This window comes from Chlorocebus sabaeus, chromosome X (genome assembly GCF_047675955.1).
Source record: "Chlorocebus sabaeus isolate Y175 chromosome X, mChlSab1.0.hap1, whole genome shotgun sequence".
Taxonomy (NCBI): Eukaryota; Metazoa; Chordata; class Mammalia; order Primates; family Cercopithecidae; genus Chlorocebus; species Chlorocebus sabaeus.
The window spans coordinates 131,186,577-131,192,576 of record NC_132933.1 but is presented as its reverse complement, the minus strand read 5'-3'; positions in this window follow the sequence as shown (position 1 = coordinate 131,192,576).

The following is a 6,000-nucleotide window of genomic DNA, read 5'->3' as shown; positions in this document are numbered from 1 at the left end:
TCCAAGATGTCGGAGGGATACTATTTCTGTCACGATCCCTTCTCCACCACCAGCTCACTAATATACAATAGTGATGTAAAGGAAGATGAAAGAAAGAGAAATCACTCAAAATGTGAAAATATGTACATGGCACAGCAAGGAAGAAAATCTGAGTAGAGCCTGTAGTCCTAGTTTCTGCTCCTGATAATGAGTTCATTCTGACTTAGTTTCTTTTCACCCATTTCATTGCAGTTACCTTCAGTCCCATCTTGGCTGTCTGTGGTGATATGCTGGTAAATGTTTAACTATCAGATCTCTAGAAAAAAAGATTACATTAATTATAAATTTTACTAATGTAAAGGATATTTAGTGCAAAATTTACATCATAAAAAACATTTATGATGTTCTTTATTATAAATATTATAAATTCCATAGAGCCAAGTGACTGTCAAAGATCACTTTTGTTAATTTTTTTTCTCCAACCCACGTTTGCAATTCGACAATGATCTGACAAAACCAGACTGCAAATAAAGGCTTGCCTACTACCCAATTTGGCCAAAAAGTTACTCATATTGCTAACTAATGAGTATAGTTATGACAAGGATATTGGTTGATAATTTTGTTTGCATTAACAAGTAAGATGAAACTAAAAAAATGAAGATATATGACTGAACTTCGTTTGTTCATCAATGATATGAGTTACTGCTTTACAGAATCAGATGAGTTTTCAAATATTGAAAGAATATTTTCTCAAATTTTTGTGCTATCCACGATTTAATGGCTACAGATAGAATGCGGTTTTAAGTTTAATCTGCATTATTAACATTTTCTCCATCATTTTCTTTAGACAATCAACAAAATATCATGATTTAATTAATTTAAAAAATACCAAAACTAGCTTTTGTTTTGTTTTGTTTTGGAGTTGGAGTCTCACTCCGTCACCCAGGCTGGAGTACAGTGGCACCATCTCGGCTCACTGCAACAACGTCCACCTCCCTGGTTCAAGCGATTCTACTGCCTCAGCCTGTAGTAGCTGGGATTATAGGCACCCGCCACCGCGCCTGGCTAATTTTTGTATTTTTAGTGGAGGCGGGGTTTAACCATGTTGGCCATGGTTGGCCAGGCTGGCCTCGAACTCCTGACCTCAGGTGATGCACGCGCCTCAGCCTCCCAAAGTGCTGGGATTACAGGCATGAGCCATCATGCTCAGCCTAAAACAAGCTTTTTGTATTAAAGTTTTACATCTTTTTCTTGTTGGACTTGAATTTCCATAGAATTTTATGCTAATAAGTATATAATTTTTATAGTTTTATTTGTACTCTATCAACTTCTCAGTGTGTGTGTTTATATATAACTATCAGCTGGATTTTTTTTCTTTTTTGTTTCCAGCTTTATTGAGGTATGGCTGACAAATAAGAATTGTATATATATGGTGTACATGTTTTGATAAACAGTGTGAAATGGTCATCACAATCAAACTAATTAACATATCCATCACCTGACATAATTACCATCATATTAACTGGAATTTTAAATTTCATCTCTAAGTGTTAAAAATATTCTTCTGAATTATCACTACAGTTATTATTTGCACACAATTGTCAAAAACAGTGTGCAAGTATAAATGTTGATAAATAATCATTAAATATAAAAAGTGAATTGAAATTACATTTCTTAGTAATATGGATGGGCTGACTTTTAAAAATTAGTTCATGTATTCATGGATGAATAGGACTTATTGCTGGAATGAGGCAGGGTTCAGCAACAATTCAGCAATTTATTCCTATTTTTATCGTGCCAGTTCCCGGAATAACCCTTAAATGACTAGGCAGTTCCGGCTTCTAGACTCTTGGAAGGCAGGTGCCTTATATTTATATTTTATTTGATATGACTTTGATATTGCCCTATTTTGATATTACTGGCACATTATTGTAGACATAAGCACTGAGAAACCTTGCTTTTACAAGTATGTATATAGGGAGGGAGGAGTTTTGCTATGCAAATGTCACTCAATTTGTTGAACTCTTGCTGAGTATATGCTAAATGTTACATAATCTATCAACCAAAAATTATTTTTAATGATGTATCTTTTTTCTCCAACAGGTACCATTTTTCTTTCTTCTTTTTTATTGGTAGAGACAGGGTCTTACTATGTTGACCAGGCTGGTCTCGAACTTCTGGCCTCAAGCAATCCTCCTGCCTCAGCCTCCTAAAGTGCTGGAATTATAGGCATGAGCCACCATACCTGGTCTCTCCACAGGCAGGTTGTTTAGCCTAATGTACTTAGAGAAGTTAGCACAAGTTTTTTTCATTAAGTATTTGTCACTACATTATTATTTCTAAAGAACTTTCATTTCAACACATGCTTTAATTCTATTTTCATTAAAAGCTTGGAAGTGCAGCTTTAGCTCATTCAAGATGCCTGCCATATACTGCAATCTAAAAAAGCTCATCCTCATTGTCAAACCAATTAGTCAAATAAGAGTTGCCTCTCTGTCATGTGACATCTTATATTCTAAGACTCTCCTTGAGACTTGGGCTTCTCACAGCATGGTGGTCTCAGAGCAGTTTCACTTCTTATAGGGTGGCAGTTTTCCAAGAGTCAGGAAACAGAAACTGCCTGGCCAGATAAGGGTTACACCTGGAACTGACACCATGTCATTTCTATCCTACTGTATTGATCAAAGCAATCGTAGAGCCCTCTCAGATTCAAGAGGGTGGAGAAATAGACTCCATTGAGGGAGGGAGTCTCTGAGGGAGTCTTAAAGTCACATTCAGAACACCATCAAGATTGTAGATATCATTGCCACCATCTTTGGAAAATACAATCTGCCATAAACAGTTTCTGAGAATGTTTCGGTAATATTTAGAAACTGAGGAAACAACCCTGGGATGGGTTCAGTGTCCCACAGGCCCTACCATTAGGTGGACTCCTGTCCAAACTCCATTTAACTTCTGTCCATCTGATTAATGGGTCACAGTAACTTTCTTGGTCTTTAGGAATTAGTGAGATCTCAGAGCCAGTGTCCAATAATCCCCCAAAAATGTACACTTTTCCCTTTCCCAGTGCACATTTACTAAGGTAAAATGAGTCTCCCAGTAGAGTCTCACTGATGAGGGCTAGAAGGGAGATCCAGAAAGAATTGAGGAAGTGTTTGCAGTGTTATTTCTTGGAGCACACAGCCTCCCTTTCACTCAAGGAGCCCTGGTCTGAAAGTTCGGGGACCAGGTTTTAGAAGTAAGTGAGAGGTCCCAACTTGGTATTTTTATTTTTTGGCATATGTCTAACCTCTGTTCACCAGATATGGAATGGTAGTGGTGGTGTTATAGAATCCAAATTAGTGGCTTAATAGACTATCTAGGATCTTCACACCTGGGGATCCCATGATCAATCCATTACTGCCACAGATCCCTGTGGCTTAGACTCTTCTAATTTTCAGTCTAGGAACCATGATCATCTTGCTTCTGGAATTAAGTACTGCCTGCTGGTCTCCATCATGTCAAGATACTCATAACACATTAACATCATGAAGCCTGTTTCTACATATTATCTCCTGTCAGTAATTCTGGTTGACAGAGGAGAGGCACTCCCCTCACCAATTAATTTCTCAAGGCCATGAGGGAAGGAATTGTCTTTTGGGGGTTCTCAACTAACATTATCAGTGTAAATGTGGAAATGAATCAACTCAAACATTACTATGTTCGTAAGTCTTTAGAGTTATTGCAAATGAATTTCTTGCATCTCAACTTTATTTATAATAAGCCACAACTGACTCCAGGTTTTAGCCAAGCAACCAAGTAAACTATTAGAACTACTTTCAGCCTCAAGTTAGCCTACTGGATCAAGAATATCTGGTAAGTGGACCCATTTTGATTAATTCATCCCAATATAGAGTTGTAGGTTTTTTCCATTTTTGGTCTAGCACCTCAGAATCCATTTCCACATATATTTCCCAGATTTTTATAGATTGTAAATCACCAACCTGCAATAATTTTGGCATGTAAGCCTTCTTCTTCTGTGGAGACTTGGTGATTGGCCCCCAGAACATGCTGATCTGACTCTAGAGGTGGGAGTAGAGTGTGAGAATTGGCTTTCTGTTTAGTTGTTCCTTTTGGTAAGAAGTCAGTTAAAATTCAGGAGTTTTATTACTGAGGAAGAAGGGGAGAATGCACACTGTGAGACACCTAGGTCTTTCTGCCACTTTTAAGATATTTTTACATTTTACAGTGGTGAAACTGCCTTCTACCTTTTCTATGTCCCCATCACCTCCAAACCACCATGGTATGGAAGCTACTCAACTGGAAAGACTTGCTCGCTGCCCTTCAAGCCCAGGGCTTCCCAGGACATCATATGACAATCTACTCAACCACATTTCCATTGCTGATAGTTTCATTTCCTAATTCTCTCTCGATGCCATTACCTCATTTGCCCTTATCACTGCAGAGCCTAGCAGGCGACCAAATCATTGATATTGATTACATGTTCTGTTCAAGTCCTTTTTCTCTTTTGCTCTTTTCATCAATTTATTCAAGGATGCTTTCTCATTGAACTAATACTTAAGTCTCAAATCGTGTACAGTTTTGTAATGACTTGCACAAATAAGAGTGAGGGAAAGTCTGGTATGCTTTTGAACCGTGGGATTTAACCATAAGGATATTTTATTGAAGCCTTCAAAAAATCCTAATAGATTAAAACATGCCGATTTTTCAAAGGGACGTTTGGATCTGATCAACTGTTTTCTTAGGGACACATCTATTTTTTAAAATAAAAACAAGCCTTTGTAATAATAGTAATCTTATATGTTAATAGTATGTGAAAGAGCTAGTAATACAACCATGTAATGTTATTATACAGAAAGATATTAGGTGAATATAGATACATGGATAAATAAATATATGCTTCCCTTGCTTTATCTCTACATCATTATGATGAAAATGTAGTTTGGAAAATATGCAGGAGGGGAGAGATATTTGTGGAATTATATGACATAGGATGTTCTTTCGAATTTATATTTTTTATATTATTTTCATCATCAATACTGTTTCCAAAATGGGAGCTCTGCTAGGCAAAAACAAGTATGCCACTTCCCTATCCATCAGGTATTAGACCCCTCACCAATTTTTAGTGGGAAAATACCAGGAATAATTCACGTTGATTCACTTCCTGAATTAAAATAATGACATATGCTTAGCAAGTGACATCTTCAGTAGAAAATGTGTACTGTGATCTGCTACAATAGGTATTTTATTTTGCCATTTATACGTAGAAGTTGTAATGGGCCCTGTACTTCACCCATATCCTCCTGGCTACTACGTTTCAGTGCACACGACCCAGCTTCCAAACTGCCAACCACTGCATTCCTTGTTAAGGGCTTTCCGTGTCCCACAAAGCACACTTTGCCTGCCCTGTGTTGCAGGTAGTCCTCAATAAAAGAAGAATGGGAGTTGGTACACAAGTACCTCAGCTCCCTCACTCCTCAGCTGAGATCACTCTGGGGTGTATGTTCTATTCAGACTCCCAGAGCTTCCCTGGTGAGATTAAGCCTGTTACCCATAGTCATATCTGACTTCACAGCCCCTCCCTCCAGTTGCCTTCCCTGCTTCATCTCACCTCCCCAGTTCCCTACTGGTGTTTACTTTCCTGCCTAAACAAGCTACCTTCACTTGAACCCTCATCTCAGAGTCTGGTGCTGGGGAAAGCAAACTAAGACAGAAGCCAAAAAGAAAAGAAAAGCTTATTGGTGTGCTAACTACACTGGACTTTGTCCTGAATCGTAACTTCTGATTTAGATAGAGAAATCTGGATTATGGAAGATACTGAAATTAAGTCAAAATGATTTAAATCATGACTTCAATCACTATATAGTATAGATTAATTTTTAAATCATTGTTGGTCTTTTTTTAATATAAAATAGTCCTCCATATACTCATCAAGTATAGTCCTCAATGTAGCCCTCAAAAATGCTTATCAAAACTCCAATAGACTATTTTGGAAGTGTCTGGGCAAAGGAAAGCATAGTA